The sequence below is a fragment of the Miniopterus natalensis genome, chromosome 2, assembly GCF_054644295.1.
Source record: "Miniopterus natalensis isolate mMinNat1 chromosome 2, mMinNat1.hap1, whole genome shotgun sequence".
Taxonomy (NCBI): Eukaryota; Metazoa; Chordata; class Mammalia; order Chiroptera; family Miniopteridae; genus Miniopterus; species Miniopterus natalensis.
Window position 1 is genome coordinate 155,687,275 of NC_142082.1, and position 26,095 is coordinate 155,713,369.

Below are 26,095 nucleotides of genomic sequence, written 5' to 3' on the forward strand. Positions count from 1 at the left end.
GGCAGGGCGCGGACGGCCTCCCCAGTGTGCAGGTCTTGCAGAAATGCAGTCTCTCCAGTGCCCAGCTCCTGCGCTGGAGAGGCCGGTATGATGGGCAGCTTCCCCAGCGCCAGCTCTGGGTGGTTTTATGGTTTCGTGCTTCCGGTAAGATACTTCCACAGCAAGTTCCAGGGGGTGGATTTCGGGTAAGTTCCATCAAGGAGGCACCATAGTGACTTCTCTGCCACCCAGGGAACCATAGCCAGGTTCTCTGCAACAAGGTGTGAATCTCAGTTCCGAGAGGCTTTTTCTTTGAGTATTCTACCTCAGCCTTAGTTAGGGTAGTAGCTATTAAGAGAATACCTTGTTATCTGCTATCTGTATCCTCTAGAAGTCTCTATCTCATCAATCTCTTACTTACGGCCCTCTGTTATATTTACATTCCTTCATATTAGACTTTCCCTGTTCAAATGACCATGCAATGCAGTTCCTCTCTCCCGATAAGACCCAAACTTGTCCAGCAATAGAAAGCTTTATTTTACAATTCTTCTTTGTGTACCTTGGAATAAAATATCTCTACTAACAATTAACAATACTGATGTAATAAAAAGACAAAAGCAATGAGAAAAAAAGCTTTTTTGTTAAAAATATTTTATTTATCTAATCCTATATGGATTTTCACTCCCAGATGAACCAAAGAAAAACAAGTAGGAATGTTTTCTCAGTTAATATTATTCATCTATATGGAAAAAAATTCCAGCTGAAATATTAAAATTGTGAATTCATTACTTTCATGAAAAAATACCTGTTGTGCATTGTGCACAGCAGAGAAAGTTTTTAAAAAATCAAGTAAATTTTATAAACCACTAGAAATTAAAAGAGAAAGGTATTAACAAATGAGCTTCAGATAATATTTTCATTATCTATCCTGTCTTGTTAATGTGAGTAAATTATATAAATGAACATCTATATAATAGGACAAATACAAATCAAATAGCATGAAGCAAAAAAATGGGAAAGGAAATATTTCCACACCTCATTAAATGGGCTGACATAAACAACTGCCAACAGCTTCATAAGCAACTTAAGTTCTAAAAAAAGGCTGTTAATTTTATATATTATCTTTATAACTACCTAAAGCAATTTTATCATTCAGTATAAAACCTGCACATGACTTTGGAATTTGTAAAGCTCTTTCTCACAGACCATTTTATGTAGATAACAGTGTTGGTTTTTTAAAAATTCCTCCTAAAATGAACCATCAGAAAGAAAATTAAGATACTTCCATTTATGATTGCATCAAAAAGAATAAAATACCTAGGAATAAATTTAACCAAAGAGTTGAAAGACCTGTACATTGAAAACTGTAAGACACTAATGAAAAATTTAGGAAGACAGAAATAAATGAAAATAAATTAGAATAATTAATATTGTTAAAATGCTCATATTATCCAAAACAATCTACAAATTCAATGCTATGCCTATGAGAATCCTAATGGCATTTTTCACAAAAATAGAACAAACAATCCTAAAATTTGCATGGACTGACAAAAGACCCTGAATAGCCACAGCAATACTGAGAAAACAAGAAGAAAGCTGGCGGCATCATAATCTCTGATTTCAAACTATACTACAAAGCTATAGTAAGCAAAACAGTATGGTACTGGCACAAAACCAGACAGATCATTGGAACAGAATGGGGAGCCCAGAAATAAACCCCCACATATATGGTCAATTAATTAAGACAAAGGAGCCCAGAATATACAATGAGGAAAAGACAGTCTGTTCAATAAATGGTGTTGGGAAAACTGGATAGCCACATGCAAAAGAATGAAACTAGACTATAGCATATACAAAAATTAACTCAAAATGGATTAAAGACTTGAATGTAGGACCTGAGGTCATAAAACTAGAAGAAAACAGGCGGGAAGCTCTTTGACCTTGGTCATAGTGATGGATTTTTTGGAACCGGCTCCAAAAGCAAAGGCAACAAAAGCAAAAATAAATAATTGGGACTATATCAAACTAAAAAGTTTCTTCACAGCAAAGAAAACCATCAACAAAATGAAAAGGCAACCTACTGGATGGGAGAAAATATTTTCAAATCGTATATCTGATAAGGGGTCAATATCCAAATACTCAGACAACTCAACAGCAAAGAGCCAAACAATCCAATAAAAAAAAAAAAAATGGGCCAAGAATCTGAATAGACATTTTTCCAAAGAAGACATATAGATGGCCAGCAGGTCCATGAAAAGATGCTCAACATCACTAATCATCAAGGAAATGCAAATCAAAACCACAATGAGATTACACACCTGTTAGAATGGTTACTATCAAAAAGGTAAAAAATAACAAGTGCTGATGAGACTATGGAGGAAAGGGAGCCCCTGTGCACTGTTGGTGGGAATGTAAGTTGGTGCAGCCACTATGGAGAACAGTGTGGTGGTTCCTAAAAAAAAAAAAAAAAGAAAAGAAATACTGTATGATCCAGCAATTCCACTTCTGGTTATTTACCCGAAGAAGGTAAAAACAGTAACTCAAAAAGATAAATGCACACCCATGTTATCATTATTTATAATAGCCAAGACATGGAAACCACCTAAGTGTTAATTCATGGATGAATGCATAAAGAAAATGTGGTTGCCAGAGGTAGGGGGTGGGCAAAATGGGTTAAGGGGGTCAAAATGTATAAACTTCAATTATAGAATAAATAAGTCATGGTGATGTAATATACAGCATGGTGACTATAGTCAATAATACTGTATTGCACATGTGAAAGTTGCTAACAGAGTAGATTTTTTTTTTTAAATGTATCTTTATTGATTTCAGAGAGAGGAAGGGGGGAGAGAGAGAGAAACATCAGCGATGAGACAGTCACTGATCAGCTGCCTCCTGCACGCCCCCCAGTGGGGATCGAGCCCGCAACCTGGGCATGTGCCCTGACCGGGAATCGAACCGTGATCTCCTGGATCCTAGGTTGATGCTCAACAGCTGAGCCACGCCCGTCCAGGCTAACAGAGTAGGTCTTAAAAGTCCTCATCACAAGAAAAAAAAAAATTGTAACTATGTAAGGAAACAGAGGTTAACTAGACTTATTGTGGTGATCATTTCTCAATAAATACAAATAGAGAATTATGTCATACACATGAAACTAATATAATGTTATGTGGCAATTATACTTCAATAAAATATTAATATGTAAAAAACACCTTCCTTCTCCCACACCCCCACCCATGCCATCCCTCATATTCCAAACTGTGACTTTCTAGAACAGACAGCAAGGATACCAAATCAGATTAATTAAGGTTACATTATAAGAAAAATCCTGGACATGTGAGCTATGGTCCAAAATTGCTGAGAGATTTTAAAATGCCAGGTGAGGAAGAAGCTAATCCTTAATCTAAAGGACCAATATAAATGGATCAAAGAAAAAGCACCAGTTAGACTTTAGAACCAGGAAGATTCATTATACAATCCAAAAATAAAACAAAACAAAAGTACCAACCAATTAATCCATCAAACAAACCCCCACAACAGCCCTTAATCACTTCCAGGCTTTTAAAAGTTTAAAACAAATGAAAATGAATACATTTTCTATGTGTTTCAAGGGAAAAGAGGCTCTTCCTGCCTCTAGTTAAACTCTTTAGTTGAAGGTTCTGATGCTCCAATTTTGGAGAATACGACTGCTTGACAGGCAAAATATAGGGTGAAAAAATAGATAATAGTAATTTGGTAACAAATTATAAACTCCAACCGGCCACTAGCACGTCCAAGTAATCATTAGTCAGAGTTAGTGGGTCTGTGGTCTCAGTGTTATAGAGAAGCACTGTCTCCTGTGTTCAAAGTATAAATAGCTAGGACCTTACCTTATCGATAAAGAAAAAAGAGAAACGTATTACTAAGAACAAACAGAGTGACTATAGAAACACACTACTAATGAGTTCTTTCTCTTAATTTTATTTATTTTTCCAAAAAGCACATTCAAATCAGCATTTCTTTCAATGCAATAATAGGTCATTTAACATTAGGTATTATATAATTTCTTCTCCTAACTACCATCAGTACAAGAATACATAAGGAAAGTTTTCATTTCTTTTCAAACTGAGATAAGTAACAAAGTATAATGTTACTTAACTTTAAAGATACACACAAAATATACGCAATTTTCCATGATCTCACACGTTCATTTGGATTAAATCTCACCTCAATCTCTTTGCTGGTCAGTGGCATATCTATGGAAATATATTTTGATATAAGTTATTTTTCTGTTTCTCAGTTTTGTGCCTCAGATTTCAAAGGGATAAAAAGGAAGAGCACATTTATTTTCCAGAAATTTCAACACTAAGGAGCAGGCAGGAACGGCAATTTATTATTATAGATATGACTGCTCTTTGGCTCAAACACTCTAACCCTGAATCCTGTGCCAAGATGTTCTTCAACGGTCCTACAACAGTGGGTGGAGCCCTTTACATCAACCGGTCAAGAGGAAACACTGGAACATTTATTTGACCATATGTGATATTTTATAAAAATGCTATCTTCAGTTGAAGTAGCAGTAAGGTAGGTCTGAAAGGAAAAAGGACTGAGATAAATAAATGAATAAATAAATAAACCGAATCCTAACAAGTTTTTATTCCCACAATTGCAGCCATAACAACAGCTTTAAATTTAATTCTTAAAGGATTAGTATTTTGATCTATGATAAAAATTTAATGAAGACTTCACAGCCAGTTTCTGGTCTCTGTATAAAAAAAATCAAATTTCATTATAACACTCTATGAGCACCGTCAAAATTTTTTATTTCAAATATCCATTTGAGAAAATGTTCAAATAAATAAATATTATAAATCAGTAATCAACCTGCCTAAGATTTTTTTGACATGGAGGTGACTTTTATATCCTATTTAAAATAGAATTTAATCTGCATTAAATTCAATTATCCAGACCAATCAAGATTTCTATAGAAAAATACTGCATGCCTGTTTCTGATATAGAACATGCAATAATTTACATTATTTATTATTTTCCAAAAGCAAATTGGCCCAATTTCAACACACACTGGAATTTAGAAGAAAGTTAATACAGATACATTTACAGTCAAGGATAGCAGATATGTTTTATCTTGCCTAGTACGTGACTGATTACAGATGCCAAGAACGCAGCGCTGAAAAGGATTATTGGTATTATCAGCATGAACACACCATGATCAATTAATCATGTCTGCCATGGGCACAGGTGCCATATACATGACATATTTTACCATCCCTAGTATGGGAGCTATTGGCCAGGCAGCCTTGAATTCAAATCCCGATGTTACCATTTAATATTTAGACAAATTACTAGTTTCCTTGGCTGTAAAATGGGAATAATAATCCTTAAGTTTGTCAGAGCTAAATAACAATAACCATGAAGACTTAAAAACAACCTGACATGAAATAATTACTTAATAAAAAGTAGCTATTGCTAGTATTACCACAGGACTTCGAGTGTTTCGGAACTCATTTGTGACCGACCACTGAATATGATCTTGACACAGGCAGGTCCCTGCCAAAGTTTGCTGCTTAGTGAGTGAGCTCTCAGCAAGTCATGGGACACATGGCACCAGCCAGCTGGGGCTGCATCTGCTGAGCCGGGGCACTGGCAGCTCAAGCAGGCCACGGACACAACCCCACGAAGCAATAAAGGTCCACTCTCAAACTCCTGAACCAGTGCTACAGGTCTGAGGTTTGTCCATGCAGCAGAGAAATGTGCCATTTGCTTAGAGTGAGGTTTAGAAAAATAATGGTTTCAAAATAGAACCACTTTATTCTTCCTGAGACCACTCACCCACCTAGCAAGTATAGGACAAAAACTGGTAATTACACTCTGTAGAGAATTTCAGGGTCTTAATCTAGGCCTACTCAACACTAGCCACATTGAAAGAAAACAGACTTCTATCAACATGAAATCACTTTAGTGACAAAATATACATGTAATGGGGAAAAAAAACCCAACCTTTAAAAGTTAAAGTTAGTTTAAAAATGCTTATACACATAACCAGGAAGAATGAACAATACAGCCAGAAGGAAACTACATCTTTTTATTAAAAATGCGAAGTTTTCAATAGTTAACAAGTGTCAAATCTTAGGATATTATTTGAAGTTCTAACTCGATGGATATAATTTCTAATGAACAAGTGGCTTGGCTACTAGTCCGGGTCCTATTGCATGATTTTAGTGAGCTAAGTGAATCTGACTGGGAAGCAAAAAAACTGGAAGGACACAGGATTTCAAGAGTCAGCAGACCTGGGTTCACTGCTAATTTTAACCGTGTAACCCTGACCTCCCTTAAACTCAGGCAGGGTCATTTCTTCATCTGTACAACACTGATAAGAATATTTTTCTCTTCAGTTTGCTTTTGAGCATCAACCTACACTCACCTATTTAAGAGTTTTATGAGCACTAAAGTGCTGTCCCACCAGGTGGCTCTCACTAAAGAAGCCACATTTTCCCATGGTTTATAAAGTATACTTGAATTACCGGAAACGAGAGAGAAGCTGGGAGGGAAGTCCTGTGGGCACACCACATGAGAACTCTGCCCTTTTTATTGGGTAAAAAACTGGGCCAAGCTCCCTGAGGACGAGCGCATGCCAACAAAGAACCCCATGGGTAACATGCTGCTGACTACATGGAAATTTCATCTTCTTTTTTTTACTCTGGGAGATACAATTTCTTTCATTTTTTTGATTCTATAAATTTGGGTGGAGGGACAGAGCACCAAGACAGAATACACAGCTGTTAAAGCTCCCATGGAAGGAAAGATGGACACAGGATGCTCAAGAAAAAACAAATGTGGAGACTAACCACAGTCCCCACCAACTTTTAAAAATTCAACTCACATGATTAGTAATAATATATAATACATGAGCACAGTTCCGTTTGGTTGTCAAGAGCAATATACTGGTGAGAGGCCAGACAGGGAGATTCCTCTTATTCTTCTGTCCTCAGAGACACATGAAGCCATTTACAGCCACCAAAAAAAAGGGTGAATAACTACAATTCACGTAATCAACACTAAGATATTCACTGGCAGTTATAATGTTATTTGGGGAAGAAGAGATTTGGTTTTCTCACTTTTTAAAAAAAATTTTTTTTCCTAATATATCTTTATTGATTTGAGAGAGAGGAAAGGACAGGGAAAGACAGAAGCATCAATGATGAGAGAGTCACTGATCGGTTGCCTCCTGCATGCCCCCGACTGGGGATCGAGCCCGCAACCCGGACATGTGCCCTGACCGAGAATCGAACCCCGATTGCCTGGATCCTAAGTCGACGCTCAACCGCTGAGCCACGCCCGGCTGGGAGGTTTTCTCACTTTTAAAATATTAAATGCCTGACAGCTTTTCAAAGAGTCATTTCTAATACTTGGTACTTACCATATACCAGGAACTGTTCTAGGTGCTTTGCATGTACTATTTTATTTAATTCTCATAATAATCTCAAGGGATAGGCCCCATTATTATCCCTACTCTTAGAAAAAGAAACCATGGCAAAGAGAAGTTCTAAACTGTGCCCAAGATCACACGCCCTCTAGGGGGAAGTCAAGATCTGAATCAAGGCAGTCTGCAACCAACGCTTAAACCCTGAACTAACTCTCTACCATCTAATAAAACAAATAATTATACAGGATATATTTTATACTTGTTTCAGAAGCTTTAACTAGGTTATCACTGAAGTTCATGCGTCAGTCTCTATTAATTAATCAGTCACGTCGTCACATTTACTTGATGGACTCAGGTGTCTCTGGGATTGAAGGTGAAGAGGAAGACGGGGCCTGGAAGAGTAACTGACACTATCAGAAGTCACACTGCTCGTCAGGAAGAGGGCAGCTATTCCGGGAAACATCTGGCTAATCTTTTTGGAAAAGAGGTTCTGAGGAAATTCTCAAGGGGCCTCTTGATTATGGAGTACTGACCAAAGTCAAGTCTACCGTTTTCAGTGGGGACTTCTTTCCATGGGCATGCGGCCGAGTCAGCTCTTAGAAATAGGGCTGACACAAACCAAAATGTCATCAGGCTGCATCCTAAAGAAACTGCAATAAAAACTTCTGTCTTACTGCTACCAGATTCATTCATATGGGGCTGCAATATATAAAGATATAAATTATGCAGGGAAACACCAAGATATAAAAACTAGGATCATTACTTCATCTGTAATTAGTCATGGACTCCTTGCCATTCCAATTTTCACTGTGAGCCACTTGGAAATAAAGAAAATTTCCCCACTTTTAAGTTCAATAGTCTCTTCCGCAGTCTCATAATTGTCAACCTTTCTAATTACAAGAGGATCGCTGGCCCTATCTCTAACCACCTCCATCCCCTCTAAGTGTGTCTGCTGCTTGCCCCTCGAGACACCTCCTCTTGATGGAAGTCCTTCAGATCCGTCTTTGTACATCGCTCCCCGCTGTTCCTTCAGGTGACTACTTATCTTGTACACAATCACATCTGCACCATCTCTACACGTTTTATCCTAAATGTTCTTCAGATGAGAATCTGTCCACTCAAATAGCGTGGTCAAGACATCCGTGATTCTCTGTTACACCTTTGCCACTGCAGCTCCCTCTGAGGACCATGTCCACCATCCCAGACACAAAGCCCCGAGAATTCTCTGGGTTCTGTGGATGCTGCTGGAGGCTTCTGGTTTCTGAGGTACAAAGATGGCTAATTCCTCAGGAGATCTCAGGAGATCTTGGGCAGAACAAGAAGTTCAGTTCTTAGGGGCCCACAAAATAAGCGATAACCACCTCTGGATTCCAAAGAGGGAAAGACATGATGGTACCAGGGCCCTTAAAACACTTAAAAGTGACAAAAGTACTCATCTGGAGAGGGGCAGTTTCTAGTCTGGTATTCATACGTAGGACTGAGCCTAACCAGTCTCCCTTTTATCTCCCAGTTCCCTCCCCCCTGCTTCTTAGGTATCCAGAAGTCCCTCATTGTTACCCTCTGCCTGGTCATCCAAAGGCCCAGCCCACCATTCCCTGCTCTGCCCCATCACTAACGGTGCAATGCTGCAGCCCAGGACGTTTTTCTTCTTCACCAAGTCTTCCTCATGTTCGCTAACTAACCAAAGTACATTAAATTAGTCTCTAATTGGTAACATAAAAAGAGATAATTAGGGCAAGAGAGCTTTCCTACTGTCCCTTAAAAAAACGACAGCACCCATTCTCAGGGCCAGGGGGATCGGGGTGCAGCAAGCTGGGGTACCTAGGGTGTAAATGTAAGGAGGCTCCCTTCTCAAATGCCACCACTGGACTTGCAGGACTCAGAGTGAGTGCCCCGTACGCCCTGTGGGCGCCTCGCTCCCTTATCCTAAGGACCTGCGCCATTCTGCTTACAAGTCCAGGGGCTAAAATGGGCCCAGTGCACAGGACGGGAAAACTGCAGCTGCTTCCGAGCTGCTGCCTACGGAGAAGCAATCGGTTCTACTCTACCTTCTATTTTTCCACTAATTTCTAATTTAGTTTCTGGCTAAAATCTAAGCCCTTGGCTGGTGCCTGACCAACTTTCCTCAAACAGAAAAGGAACAAACACTGGAGACTGAGAAAGTCTCCTGTCCCTGGGCCTCAAAATCCACGTATCAGCTATTTCAGGCTACGTGACGCCAGGTGCCTGGAGAGCCAGTGATGTGGTCACAGGCGCCCCTCGTATCAGCTCCAGCATCTCCGCTCTACCCCACTGACTGCTGTGCTGGATTAGGGAAGGAAGGAAGGAGCATTATGACCCATCTTAAGACAAAAACAAAAGAGCTCCCTTCTGACTTTACTCCCTCTACCGGCTACCTCCCATTCCCTGTCCCCTTTTCATTTTCTCACCTCCCACCTCAACGGAGCTTATTTCCATCAGGCTCGCACCTCCATCGTGCCACTAAAGCCACTTTTGTCAGGGTCAACCAGTCACCTCCACGTTGCTAAATCTGAGCATCAATGCACATCCCTCCCCGTTCCTGATGCACTTTCTGCGTTCGGCTCCAGGACTGCATCCTCTTGGTTGTCCTCCAGCCTCACCGGTGTTCCTTCTCAATCTCCTATTCCTGGAGCTTTATTGATGTCTGAGCGTCCCCGATCTCCGTCACTGGTCCTCTGCTATTTTCCACTTATAGTTACTCCCTGATGATCTCATTCAACTTGATCATAACTTGAAATACCTGACAATTCCCATATTTATATTTCTGGCTCTCTCTGACTTTAGTCTCACTTTCAGATGTCTAAGTCAACCTTGCCATTTTGATGTCCAGTAGACACCTCAAACTCAACATGTCTTAAAAGGAACTCTAGATCTTATACCCCTGGTCTCTTATACCCACGCTTTTCATTTCAGTAAAAAATTACATTCAACTGTGGTTTTTCATTAGGTTTTTCATTCACTCCACTGTGTGGGGCTGTCCTGTGCATGACAGAATGCCTGGCACCTGGCACCCATTCATCAAGTGCCAGGAGCATCCCTTCAACTACTGTGACAACCAAAAATGCCCTCACAAATTTCCCAGACACCTGATGGTGGAACCACTCTTGCTTAGAAAGACTGCTCTAGAAATGAAGTCTACGATCCTACAGCAAGTCTTGACTCTGTAGTTTTATCAAAAGAAGTGTGGTCAACATACGGAAAAACACAAAGTGCCATCCACCGTGAGTGTGGAATTCCAATTCATTCAGGAATATCCCAGCATATCCATCGGTTCTCAGCCCAGAAAACCCCCTTGTCTTAATGTGTTGAGGAGCTTGGCTTTCTTGTGAGATGAGGGTAGAGTCATGATAGCCGGCAGCTACGCCTTATACATACCTTGAAACCTTGGGAATTCTGCTGCTATGGAAATCCATTTTGCAGTAGAAAATCAGATGAGAAAGTACCAGTAGATAGGAAAGAACACTGGACTGACTGGAAAGAATGAGAGTTGTAATTCAAGCTCTGAGAATAAAGAGATATATTCACCTATTGGACTGATCTTTCTCTACTTGCTTAGGCAGTGGGACCACAAAGATGAGAAGAGTTTTTGCCCTAAAGACTATGTCTAGAGGAAGTAAATCAGTCTCCAACTCAGTCTTGGTTTCTTTACCATCAAAGCCAAATCTCCAAAGTGCTTTTCAAGTGAAAAATAAAATTACAATTTTATGTATATGCTTGAAATATGTGGTGGTGTAGCATCGGGAAAATACAAAATGAAGCAGGCAAGACAGTCCTAGAGCTCAGGTGAAGTTACCCACATGACATTATTTTATTTTTCACATCAGGATATAAATATTACTATATAAAATTACTGTTTTGTTAACAGTAAAAATCACAACTTACATTTCTACTTCTTGGTGTAATAGAAAGATTGAGAGTGTACATTCAAATGATCTTTGGGAGCAAAATGGAATAAAAATAACAGTTAATATCAGCCTGTTTTTCTAAAAGCATTATTTGCTGTACCCCCCCCACCCCAAAAGCAATCTTTAATTATTTCTCCCTTTACACAATTCATATTCTGACAAGGCAAAATATGCAAAAAATTGTCTAGTGACTAGAGCAGCTCACAGGAGAAAATATTAACAAACTGAATGGAACATTGAATCAACTTGCTGGAAACAGTATAGCTTTTAATGTTACCTATTTATATCTAATTTTACAAGGAAGAACATTTTAAAGTAGCAATATCTTCTTGAACATGAGAATATGTTACATATTTAATTTCTTGAGATTATACACAAATTATCAAGAATAAAAAGCATGAGTTACTTTTCTGCTTAGAGATATCTGAAGTTAGGTTACTCCCAATCATTAATACTTCTACTTATCCTCCAACTAGAACTTTGTCTACTTCTAAATAATTTTGATCCTTTCAATTAATTACCATAAATCCCAGAGCCCCTAAAAGAGTGTTCCTATAAAACTAGAATAAGAATCCTGTCTTTTAAGTTAGTCATCTCCTTCCCATCTACACTCGTGTTCACACCCAGCTGCACTTATTTGTCCCCAGACACATCATGCCCTATGCGCCTTTCTAGGCTTTGCATATACTGAGTGCCAGGCTGTTCTAGAAGGCCTTTTCCCCACTCCCTAAAAACCTACTCACCTTTAGACACTTGGCTCAAGCAATATCCATAAGCAGCCTTCCTTAACCTCTACACAGTTAAAGTGCTCCCACAGCACCTTCTTCATTCCACTATTGCATAATTTATGACATGACTATACTTATTTACTACCTGTCTCGCTCGCAGTAGATTCTCTGTAAGCCTAAAAACTGGGCAATGTCTGGTGTGAACACAAATTTGCTAATGAAGGGAACTATGGAAGGTAATGTTTGATCCTTTCACAAATGATCCAAACCTTGAGGCCTATTACTTCCTCCAGTTTTGTAATATTAGAAGTTATTTACAAATTATAAGAAAAACACATTTGGTATGTATATTATCAATTATTCTATCAATTTTCAAGGTTCAGCTAGATTCTCCCCCCCCAAGGAAGTAAAATACCTCTGTGGCTGATGCATAGAACACATGCCCTTGATTCACACAGTCTATTAGATGCATAGGAAAATTCATACTTGAAATATTTACCAAAAAAAAATTCTCCTATTTAGACTATGACTCATCTAAAAAACAGGAAAGCACAAAAGAAAAAAAAACATACCACAGGAGAGTTTACAGGGACAAGTGGGTGCGGTTCAACCATATCATTCATACCTTTCAATGTCAAAAAATTCAAACAATGGAGATCAACCCTCCACTCTAAACTGAGGAACCACCTGTGCAGTTAGTTATGATCACCGCTTACAATATCTCGTCTGATGAACTATAAAGATACATTAAGGAAGTGTGGGAAGTAAGTACACAACACAGCAGAAACACCTATACATAAAACTTATCCAATAGCATAGCTGAAGTAATTTAGAGAGACAGACAAGAGAATTAACAGGTGTGCAGTTTCCAGATACATTAAACATAGGGACACAATGCTCTTTATCATTCCAGGGATGCATGATATAAACAGATGTATCACTTCCAGGAAGCACGATACCAAATGCACCGGTACAGACCATAGTCGAATGTGAATGGCAGCCAGGAATGCAGTCTGTTCAGCCCTGCCCAAGGACTCTAAGGATCCCCTTGTTATTAATTTCTGTGTATAGTCCATCACAAAAAAACACGTCTTTACAGTAAGTATATACTTGTCAAAAAGGCATAAAATGAAACCTCAGATATTTGTTTTTTTTAAAAACTGAATCCATTTTCAACTTTCTGAATATAAATATGTTTGTTTTAGAAAATCTATAATAATAATTTAGAGTTAACAAATATTATTATTTCCCTGTAGTTCTTGGAAATAATCATCATTAGCACTTTTGTATATTGCCTTCTTATTTATTTTCTATGTAAATATACTTTAAAAAATATATGGCAATATAAGGACATTATAATTCATATCATGCCCTTGTATTGTCACTTTTTAAGTTACTATACTTTTTCCATTTAATTAAATAGTTAAACTAGATAAATAGGTGGGTAAGTAAGTAGCTAGGTATGGTAGACGGACAGACAGATGCTATTACTGGCTGCAGAGCAGTCTACCTTCTAGTTGCATCATATGAGCATTCTTACTTCTCCCACTGCCAACATTAGGAATTACACAGGTCTGCTTGTGTTACATTTTATGTATGGGTCACACATATGGGTTATGTACATGTTTTTGAATCTTTAATAATATGATTGGTATACCAAATATAATATTTCTTTAAGTATTAAGGTTGAACAAATCTTTAGGCTACATCTGTTTACATTCCTTTTAAACTGTCTACCAAGCACTACAAATGAATTTCTAATTGGGCACTGAGTATTTCCTTACTAATTTGAAATAATTCTTTACATGTGGGTATTAACTCTTTATATATATATATTACATATAGAGAGAATACTTTTTGTGATCTGACATATACTAAATTTGATGTATTTTTAATGTAATTATATATATGAATCACTCTTTTTTAACCTCTGCTACTATATTTTACTTTATCTTTTCCTAAATCCAGCAGATGCTCATGGACATTCTCTTTTAGTATATTTATTACTATACTTTTTATATGATTTATAATGGCATTTTATCAATACAACATTTTTCCGAGCTTTCTATTCTCTTCCAAATATATGTCTATTTCATGAACATCATACAGTTTATAAAATCTAGCATTACAAGTTCTCCTTCATTATTCCTCTTTATATAAGCATTTTGTGGCTATTTTTTCTATAAAAATGAAATTCAGAATCACTGATATGTAAAAAATTACTTCTGAGATTTTGATTAAAATTATATTATACTTACAAATAAATGTGAAGAGAATGAAAATAATTAATGAATTGTCTTCGTATCTAGAAACAGTATCCACATCCTGGCAGTGAAGTTTAATAGTTTCCTTCCCACATGCCATTGACATTTCTTACAAAGTTTAATCCTCAGCATGCGTTTTGTTTCTACTATGAATGGGCTCTTTTTTCCTCATATTTTTGAACTGTTATTACTATGTAGGTCATATTACATTATTTAAATGGAACCTCACTACACTCTATTAGTTTCAGTTGATCGTCTTGGGATTTAGTATTATCTATAAATAATTTTAAACTTTCTAATACTTCTCTCTTTTAGTCCTCTTTTCCTAATATGCTAGCTTGATATTTCGGAGCTATTTTAGACAGTAGTGATGACAGCTGCTTATAGAAGATAAAATCCTACAGTTTCATCATTCTTAGTATTTTCATTACTGACAGCTTGATTCCAATTTTGTTTTAAAAAAGTACAGATACTTCTCATAAAATATTAACTGTAGAATTCTCTAAACAGTGAGATAACGAGTGATTTTATTTCCCTTCACATTTTGCCAGTAAATGGATTGTTTAGGTTTTCTAAATCTATCTTTACACTTTTTAAAATTTAAATTTTGTTGATTTGTGTTTTTAAAAGAATCACTCATTTGATTAGGATTCTCATACATATGTGGAAAAGCACCTACAAAAATATTATCACTTTTTATCTACAGATAACTATAGTTATATCCCATAACTTCTAATTTTGAATATTTTTATTAGACTAGCCACAAACTCTTCCAACTTATTTTCCAAGTTTCCTAAAGTGAATGGGCACACACGTCCTTACCTCCTATTTCTCTGAACATTCCTTACTTATGGAGAACATTTTTAACTGCAAATCTTCTTGATTAGCAAACAGTATTTTGCAAAAGGCAAGAGAGAAGCAAAAGATAAAAAGCTTTTTATTTAGGAAAAACGTTCTACTGTCCTTTGTGAAAGACGGCATACCTAAAAATAATGCCTGGATACAAATTTCTCAAAGTAAACTTAACTCTGCTAATAAAAACGATACCTCATCTTTTTTTATTAAAATACACTTGTGCTTTAAGACAACAGGACAAGAGGCCATCAAATAAAAATATTAACAATTTGATATTAGGAAAGTAAAAACATTCCCAGATCAACATTCCATGAAAACCAGATTCCAATATTCTTACTATTAAGACTTGCATTTAACAAATGTATGTGGCCATTTCTTCAAACCCCGTTTCTTTCTTCATTAAGTAACGAGTATACTGAACCTGTCTTACCATCTGAAATGAGCTGGAGATACATTATCAAAAAATGTCAACTTCAAATATAAACAGCTAAACTTTTCTTTTTCACTCTACCAGGGAAGTTTCAAAATGTTACAAAAATGCAAACCGCTGCCCATGTTCTAAAAACAGAAATGAAACAATTAGGTCACAATAGTTGGCTCCTCTCTTGGAAGAAGAAAAAAAAAAGATGACGAATGTGACTGGAATGTTTATTGTCACTGAGATTCTTCAGGCCCGGGTTCCAAGTACGAGGCAGGTTACTATGACAACTTAAGTTTCAGAAAACGTCCCCCCTCCTACCGAACTGTTTTCTCCATAAGATCATCTCAAGCCTCCTAAAACCTGTGCGCACGAATTACCTGTAACAATAAACGTCTCTTCACCACTTTTACTCAGGAATGCCCTAATCTAAAGCATGAAAACCAACTATAAGCATATAAAAAATAAATTCCATTAAGTCTACATGGGTCAGAAAACCCAACCTGAAAGCGCGCACATACACTGCTTAAAATATGAAATGTTGAGACTATTCTGAAACTGCTCCTCACTACCAAAGGCACAGTATATCACCCCCATCGGCTTCGCCCCGGAACTACGGGGATGACCTGCAAGGCCATTCTGAAAGAAGAGCACAGAGCTAAACCCTACTTACCATTATTTCCCCCTCACTAATGGTTTTATAGGAAGGTACCAGGAAAGGGGGGTGGGGAAGCCCTAGTACAAACAGAAAGAGAAGCAAATAAACAATCTGTAAAGTCTTATTTGTTTTACCCAATCTGTGGGGTTTTTTTAATAGAAAATATGGGCTTTAAAGTTTGCTCTCACAGTTCCAAATTTATAAACCTAACAAAGATGCCTTGCGATAAACTGTGAGTTACTCTCTATTATCATGCTTTAAAAGAATAATGGCTTGGGGAAATCTGCATCTTTATGGAGAAAATGTGATTTAGTAGAGATAATCTGATTGCATGGCATTAAAAATTAAAAGTAGCTCCATAAAAAAAAAAAAAAAACTTAAGTTCTTTTACAGTGTAGTAATACTGAGAATCGCAAGCTGGCTTTGCTCATCAAAGTTAGCATGACTAAAATGAGATGCCTCATTCAGAAAGACGGGGAACTCACATACCCTCCCCTTCTACGAGTAAGCTGGGTTACTTCAGTAACCAACACAGGCAAAAAGTTTTATAAGTTTCATGCATAGCTAGCTATACCCTAGCCCAGGAGCCTTCATTTATGTAAAACAAACAAAACTTAATTTAAAAAGGAAAACAAAGCAGTGTGTTAAAGGAGCCTCTTTGCACTTGAGGTCAATAATGAAAGTCATTGAATTTTTAGTGTACTGAGCCTTTGAGCAGAAACAGCAGAAAAAATAAAAACTGTTCAGCAGCAAACTCCAAGCAACTTACACATCTTCCATAAAAGAAACAAAATAATTAAATTATTCAAACTCAAATGTACAAAATCCCTTAACATTAAACTTGAACTATAGTTCCTTCTTGGTCTAACTTAACATATAAATCCTCTTAAACAGAAATAATTCATGTATAAAAGAAAGGTTTATGGAACAGCTTTATTGGCAATGGAAGCTAAAACTAAAATTTAAGTGTGTAATCATGGAGAGAACTTTAGTCAGTTTAGCTGCATAAGACATTTTTTTTCCTTATGCTTTTCCTCGAGACTACTACAAACAGTATGACGTTAAAAGGAGCAGGGCCCAACTAGGAATTTTCAGGTCTCACAGGGACATAATAAAATTGCCTTATTACAATAAGACTATCATTTACTCTCAACACATGTGGCCTTCTAGTCATGGTTTTTCCTAATCCACAAGCAATGTAGCAGAGCCCACAGAACAACTGAACCAGGGAGAATGTGGACTAGTGCTTTTAGGAATCCATTCCTTCCACATAGTCTAGTAATTACTGGAAGGTTCTACGGTTATACTTCTTTATTCCAGGGAGAAATTAACGTATGTGAGACCTTCGAAATTCATCAGCTAGGCAAAAATGCAAGCACATAACTTGCAAATGAGGGACTATAAGTAATTTATGAGAGAGCACGCTGGCTGGTGCCCTTACACAGTTTACTCACCTGTAAAATGTGAACAGTTATTTATAAGTAATTCACTTACTACAAACAAGGTCAAATTATTTTCCCTCTTGGGACCAATAAGTCACTCTAATGTTCAAGACGTAAGAGATAATGCACATCAGACATACAAACAGCAAGTGGGATATTCTCACCTCAAGGGATTTTGTGCCCCTCTTTACTTAATGGAGCCAATTCTTGGCACTACTAAAGAGATGGAAGCGCAAACTACAGGATATATTTCAGACTTATCAAAACCTAGCCTTTCACTTAGAAATATGTAAGTGTCTGCTTTAAAAGAGGCTGTCTGTCCATTTAAAGCATTAGTAGAATAGTATCCAGGAAGCCCTAGAGTGGTGATACAATCTGTAAAATTTTGCCTCAGACTCCAAATTTGGAACCCAAAGTAGTTTCATGATGCTAGTAGCGTCAATCCAATTTGAACCTAGGATTTACATTACAGTGGCAAAAAGATAAAATGTTGCCCAGCCAGTGTGGCTCAGTGCATTGAGCCTTGTCCCATGCACCAAGAGGTCGCAGGTTCAATTCCTGGTCGGGGGAGGGGAGGGACTTTCGGGCTCCATCCCCAGTAGGGGGCATGCAGGAAGCAACCGAAAGGTGATTCTCTCATGGATATTTCTATCTCTCTCTCCCTCTCCCTTCCTTGCTCTCTAAAAAAAATAAAAAATCAATAAAACTTTTTTTTTTAAAAAAGATACCATTGTTAACCACACTGACACTTTCCTAAATAAAAGGCTTACAAATGATGATTCTTAAGAGTTCAATAGGGAACACAATCTATAAAAGTCTCCCATACTTTAAAAAAAAAAAAGTGTTTTTAAAAACACATTATAGGGACTTAAAAAAAACCACATTTTTTTTAAGTCCCCATAAGTGATATTCTAGGATGCAGTAAGGAGTACAAATATACAGACTCACCTTGTCACGCTGGGATCCTCAAGCAGGAAGAGTGTGAGGTAGTCCTGAGGAAGGGCAGAGCACCAGGCACAGGCACCTGAAAAGGTACACAGTGTTCTTACAGGCCTGGCTAATTTTTATCTTAAAAATGCTAAATCACCCCGTTGCAACGTATAATCATTGAAGAGTAAAAATACGCAAGCTTTCGGCTTCAAACAGTTTTCCCAAGAAGACTTCTTCCTCCCCTTTCTGACCCTCCCCTTTAGTCATTTGAGCTGCAGTACTTGTGGAGTGGGTTTGTTTGGTTTGGTTTCAATTAGTATTTCTGTGCCTTTGAAAAAGGAATTTCAGTTGTTTCTTAAAAAGGTTACTTGGTGGGCCCATGGTGTTCTAGGAAAGACTGCGTGCCTTCTTCTCCTGACCAAGGCTCCCTGCAATACCACAATAATTTCTTGAAAGCAGTTTAACAGTTAGACATTTGGAAAATTGCCTAAGGTCAAGGCCTGAAAATGAAGCTGGAGGAGAGAGCTCAGGCTTTTGGTGCTAAAAAATAAAAACAAAAGCATGCTGCACTTTTCCTTGGTGAGTACAAATTACAACCACTGGCTAACTAAGAAAGAAGGTGACTTGGCACCAGTTTTTTGACCACTCTATGGCCTAATGCTGTGAGAATGTGAAACTGCCATGACGTTAGTTACAAAGAAAGCCTAGGAAAGAAATCTTGGCTACAAGGCGAGAATTGACGCAATTCTTATGTCTGCTACATTCAGACTATGCTCTTAACAGATGTTTCTGCATTTATTTATAGAAGGGTTTACTTTAGTAACAAGACCATCTTCCGTCAACCATATTTTTAATATACCAAGAAACTGAAGTACTTTTATTATGAAGAGAAAATGCCACCAAAAAAGTTACAATCAAATTCTTAGTTATGAAATAGTATGAAATATCAAATAAGAAATAGTGTAAGAAGAGCTCGAGGACCCCAAATCTGATGGAAGCTATCAGAAAATATATAAATTTCACACACAACTGAGGAAGGGAGACGTTAGACCAAAGTGTCCCCTTCCATACCTGGGTTCTCCCTGCTCAGCTACTCTAACCGTGAATGGAGACATTGTCCCCAAATCTGGTAACTGGACTAACACTTCATATAACTTAATAGTTTTTATAAAAATGCCATTCACTTCCGGATTATTTTTTACATAGTGTTATAGCTGCAGTGCAAAGGTGCACTAGAGTGCATGCTCTCAAGTTTTACAAGAAAAAGAGACTAGCAGTCACATTAAAACTGTTTCTAATGAAAATGAAAAGGCTTTAAGCCAACTAGATAAATCACAGAATTCCTGTTTTATCCTCTTAGATGGGTTAGAGCCTTCTGGCTTCAATGGACTGACTTATCTCCTAAATAAGCCAGAGGAAAGACACATTTGAGGCTCATGTGCTGCTCAGTAAAAGGGGCTGTCCAGGGAGGGCGATGTCATGAGAGAAGCAATGAAGGGGCAACCCTGCTGGAAGAGAGGACTGGGTGGCGAGTTCAGAACCATGTGAGAAGACACAAAAGAGACTGACCACCTAACTCCCACCCTTGGGCCTGGAAACTATCTGGAATCCAGCCTATTTGGCAAAGGGATTCTTATTCAGTTAAATCAAAATCTCTTTTCCTACCCATCTTTTCTTCTTTAAAGCCTCACCTCTCTTTTTAGCTTTGTTTTCAAGGAAATCTTTTGGAAGTGGGAAGTGGGCAGTTGACAAGGAGTTTCTAAAATTGGCATAATCATCTTTTGTCCATGAAATAAAGTTCTTACTACCAGAGCCAGACCCTTAAAGGCCAAGGAGGTTATGACATCTATTGCCTCATATACAATTCAAAATGATACTGACACATATGCTGACATTAACATCTCTCCTTTTTAGATTTTTATAATTGTAAAATTCCGGATGAGTCAAGGCTCTTTGGGATAGGATGGGATGGGAAGTGTCCCAGTCCTGCCGGTATCCTGGGAATGTGCTTGGCTGCCTGTGGGAAATGCCGAACCTGACAAGAAGGGAGGGACTCGGGCTCTTGGACACGTGTCCTCACCTCTCAAGTTCCTGAGAGGCCTCAATTGTCTCCCATGCCAGACCTTACCAATTTTTTGTGTTGAACAAGCTCCAGTTTATCCTCCAAGAGTCAACTCAAATATCTCACACTCCCTGCAAACCTTCCCTTATCCAAACTGATTATTCCAGGTGTCTCCAAGAGACTGGCTAACAGTACTCACTGGCACTGTTTCCTAAATCCTCACAAGCCTATGAGGTAGGTAAGTTGTAATAAGAGAATGTCAGAAAACTAAATAGAAAGGTTGCCCGGCCGGGCGTGGCTCAGTGGTTGAGCGTTGACCTAGGATGCAGGCAATCGGGGTTCGATTTCTGGTCAGGGCACATGCCCGGGTTGCGGGCTTGATCCCCAGTTGGGGGCGTGCAGGAGGCAGCCGATCAATGACTCTCTCATCATTGCTGTTTCCCTCTCTCTCTCTCTCCCTCTCCCTTCCTCTCTCTGAAATCAATAAAGATATATTTTTTAAAAATATACAGAAAGGTTAAATAACTGGTCCAAGGTCATACAGCTATTAAATAGGAGAACCAGGAATTGAACTCAGGCAAATGGACTTCAGAGCCCATGATCTTAAACAATTGAGCTCGCCATTTCCAGTATGTATCTCCATTGTCATGTTTGCCTTTGCTTGAGGGCAGAGACATTTGCTACTGATACCGGCATTCACATTGCCCAGCACATAAGAGGCTTAATGAATTCACAGGGTTTTACAGTATAGCAGTGGGTTGTTCAGTGAAAACCTTGTCGCGCTAAATGATTCCTTCTATCTAGATATAATTCTCCCATGGCCACATGTCTGGAAGAGAGATATCTGTTACATAAGCAGTTGAAATGAATCATTAATGAGCATATACCAACATGCAAAATTTGGAGTAAACGGAAGGGGTAAAAATTGGAAACCTCTATACTCCAATAATTATATTACGATATTTCTGATAAAATTAAAAGTATTCACTGGACACTTCAAAATATGGGCTAAAGATAAGGCATTCTACTACTTTGGTAGCCAGCCTCTAAGACAGCCCCCAGAGATCCCCAGGCCTCCTGGTCTTCATACCATTGTGTATTCTCCTCCCACAATGAGCGAAGTTAACTTGCATAGCCAGTAGGATATCATGGAAAGAACATATGACTTCCAGGCTAGGTTATGAGAGGCAATGCAGCTTCCATCTTCCTCTCTTTGATCAACTGCTCATGTTATACGAACGTATCAGCAGCCCCACGAGGAGGTCCACATGGTAAGGAACTGAGGCCCCCTGCCAACAATCAGTTCAAATCTGCCAGGCATGTGAGTGAACCACCTCGGAAGTAGATCTTCCAGCCCCAGTCAAGTCTTCCCATAGACTACTTATGATTTAGAATGACATCTGGACTGCAACCTTATGAAAGACCCTGAGCCACAGCCAGTCACCTAGGGCATTCCTGGATTCCCGATGCAAATAAACTAGGTGAGATAAAAAATGTTTAGTTTAAGTCCCTAGGATCAAGGCAATCTGTTATGCAGCAACAGATAACTAATGAATTTATTGTCACCTCCTCCAAGTCTTTACTTAAATTAGTTTAAAGAATGCAAATAGAAGTTACTGATGTAAATGAACACAGTAACAGGTTATTGCAATTTTAATACACTGAACATAAGCAAAACAGAATGATTAAGAACTCAAGAGCAAAGTAAGTTACAGTTTCCAAGAGGTAGTGTCTTTTTTTCCTTTTTTTCACAAATGAAGTGAAGGATGCAGGCCTTTCATTTGCTTGTTAATGTCTCTTAATGACTACTGATGTGGTATATTCTCTTCTTTCAAATTAGGCCCAGCAGAATGGATAATCAATGGACAACACTGACATTTTCATTACTGTAGAAATCAGAAAAGAGCTTATTGCTCTGGTTGTTCAAATCTTTTAGGTCATATAAGAAAAAGTCTAAAGGTTTTGGAAGAAGCCAGCTACTCTCTACTCTGTGACCCTGAGATGTTCAAAAGTTAAAAAAGCGCAATCTTTTTTACTGAAAAGAAAAAAATCCATACAAATATTCAACTATAAATAAATATTCAACTGTAAATAAGATGTTACAGTACATTTTCAAAAGCAATATCCGTTTGCATCAATAAAATAAATTAAAATCGTGAATATTATGCAAATTTAAAATTCTCCTAAGCCCGGCCGGGCGTGGCTCAGCGGTTGAGCATCGACCTAGGATCCAGGCGATCGGGGTTCGATTCCCAGTCAGGGCACATGCCCAGGTTGCGGGCTCGATCAATGACTCTCTCATCACTGATGTTTCTATCTCTCTGTCTCCCTCTCCTTTCCTCTCTCTCAAATCAATAAAGATATATTTTTAAAAAAATAAATAAATAATAAAATAAAATAAAATTCTCCTAAATTTTTAGTTTTTCTAATAAGGAGTAGGAACAGTCAAGGGGTTTTTCCTTCTTTAACCTCAAAACTCAGAGACATTCTATATCTCTGAATATAATTCAGTTCTGCTAAAAGCAATATGCAATGCCAGTAAGAAAAATATCTTAGGTTTTACATATTCCCTATGAAATGTTAGAATAATAAAAGTTCTGTGGAAATCAATCCATTATGATGTTATCAGCTATATCAGTTTGCAAAGCAAAGGGCAACAGGAATAAAAAAGAATTATTCATATAATAATCATTCACCAAGTCCTTACTATATTTAAAATATAGTAGGGATTATAAAGGTAGATAAGATACGGGTTTCTTTCCACTAACTATGCAATACTTACGAGACACAGATAACACCTGTTCATAATAATACCAAATACACATTTGTAAGCACGAAAGAGAGGAAAAACGACAGCTGAGCGCCTATCCTGATGGAAGCCTTCATGAAGTAACTCTTTGCATTGGCATGTGGCTGTAAACTTTGAGCTTTTTTATATGAATGCTAAAAGTCCTAGTATACAGATGGCAAAGCTGAAGTTCAGAAAGACTGATCTGAACCCAGTTCCTGCCTTTGAAGTAATAGCAGGCACTCAGTAAGTGCGTGCCAGGAAACACGCTGCACAACTCAGACACTGTTCACAGCCCTGTGAAGGCAAATCCTACAATACTCATCTTGCAGATGAGGAAACTAAGTTTTCAGAAAGATCTGGTACCTTTCCAGGTTCACATGGCCAGCGAATGGTGGAACCCTGATTTGAACTCAGGTGTTTGCTTTTTTCTACCAGACTCCCATCCCTGGTTAGTTCACATAACCCACACTCTTTCCTGCACCTTTCCCTTTTGGGCTAATAAACTGACCCATAAACCATTGGAATTGAAATGCATTGTTAGTCTTATGATTTGTAATTAAATGCCATGCAGGAAATCAGGAGAGCAAAGGAGAATGATAAGACAAGCAAATAATACGATCAATTATTTTTAAATAGCCAAGCAATCATTTTTGTTTAGATCAGTTTGAAAAATGCATTTAATAAACTTTACTAGACAAGTTATCCATTGATTACTTGGATAGGGTCTCCTTTCCCTACCTAACACTTTAATATCGCATACACCAGGGAGCTGTGTTTCAGAGTTTTGATCAATATTCATCAAATTATCTAGGTGTCTTTATTGAAGATTACTCCAATTTGAGTCAACCAAAAGGACCACTATTAAGTACATATAGATTAAAGAACAAACATAAACATATTAATAGAAGCTGTGTTTCTCTACAGAACACACATGAGACAAATAGGACATTAGGACATCAAGCAAGCACTGACAAAGGAATAGTGTGATCTTTGGTGTGGTCCAGTGGTTAAGAAAGAACACATGGCTGGGCCAAAGTTTAAAGAGAAAACATTGAATTGATGGTAATGTTGGGAGGGAAAAAGACCTGAGGAATAGAAAAGGAAGTAGGTTCCTTCTGCAAAGGAGACATTATAAAGCTGTCTTTACTGTGGCTTGGAAAGTACAGGCTCTGTTGGAGGCACAGTGCATCTGCAGAAGAATTTAGGTAGGATGGGTACACCCCTGGAAGAGCTGCTTTCTAAGACCAGGGAAACGTCAAAAAGATAACTGTTTTTTAATTTAAATAAAGTAAACTACAAAGGTAATAAAATCGATAAAGTCGTAAATAGTCCAACAGATAGTTTCTCTAAACACAATAAAAGGATTCTCTGGAGGTATCGAGTGTTTTGTGTTACATATTAGATCCATTCCCCTGCTGTACCAGTGAATCCTGTCTCATTTCTTCTTTGCAGTCCCAGCACCTAGCACCAAATTTGGCACACTCAGTAACTGAGGATGAAGGGAAGGCCAGGAGGAGGATCTAGATAAAGCAGGAATCTGACATGCTACTTCCCAAGATGGCAATGCAGACAGGCAGCTAATACAAATTTCTCCTTTCCTTCTCCTCATACAAGGAAGGATTTATTGGGGGATAGGAGGACGATTTTTTAAATGAAAGAAAAAAATTTAATTAAAAAACAAACCTGTGGCTTTAAGTTGTATTTTTGTATTAACACAAATGAAATCCTAAATATTGATTTTGGTCACCACTCACCCTAGAAATTTTTCTAAATACTAAACATCGCTCTAGTTAACCTCTTCTCAGCTTATCAGATTTCATGAGCCTGCTTTCCTGCTGTCAATTAACCATGTTTCAATATTGCTACAAGACAGTAAGAAAAATCCCAACACTGCTGTAAAGACCTGGCGGCTCTGACTGGAAGGTTGTCTGCACGGATGTTTTAAAATTTCCCCCATTTTTTTTCCTAATGGTCTCAGAGAACTAATGTTAAAAAGACCTTACCAGAATGAAGAGTAAGTTCAAGTGTGCAAAAGGGATTCGTTTTTAAAATAACACTAATTACTTTCAAGTGACAATGATTTTCATTCTCTGTTTAAAACATGAGTTGATAGGCAAATTTCAGCATACATTAAAAAAGGGAAAAAATAGAGAGGGTAAAGAATCTTCTGCTTCTGAAGTTGAAAATTACTATAGTATGTTGGCTCATTCAAGTATGCTTTAAACAATTATCTAATTTCCTAAATTGAGCTGTTTCATAATGTATGTTAATCTTGAATAAATGTCCTCATTTCAGTTCAAAGAAAAGCATAAGCAATAAAGCTACGTTAAGTTGAGGAAAAGAGTACCCTTATCTTTAAACACTATTTACGCTAGGCACTGGTGCAGATTATACTTTACATATTTCTGGAACCTTATCATTTCCTGCCTTAGTGCCTAAACGAAGGAAACTCCTTAGATCATTTCTGGAGTTACCCAATTTTTTGTTTAGTTTGGTGTACTCTTTTCCCTTGCTGAGACATTACGATGTTGAATGTAATGCTGTGTTAATAATGTTCAGTTTGGCTGAGCAAAAGAGAGCCAAGAGGCAAGACTGAATAGTTCACATGATGTATTGTGG

General features: G+C 37.8%; 1 protein-coding gene across 2 annotated transcripts in view; it reads right to left on the reverse strand.

The window, feature by feature from the left end:
• RASSF8 (Ras association domain family member 8) overlaps positions 1-26,095 on the reverse strand; it is a 97,756-nt gene that overhangs the window by 47,232 nt on the left and 24,429 nt on the right. The window contains exon 2 of one of the 2 annotated variants that reach the window (XM_087814751.1): positions 18,642-18,717. The exons of the other annotated variant lie outside the window; for it this stretch is intronic. The gene's annotated coding sequence lies outside the window, so the exon portion shown is untranslated. The remainder of the gene's footprint in view (positions 1-18,641; positions 18,718-26,095) is intronic. 2 annotated transcript variants of the gene reach the window in all.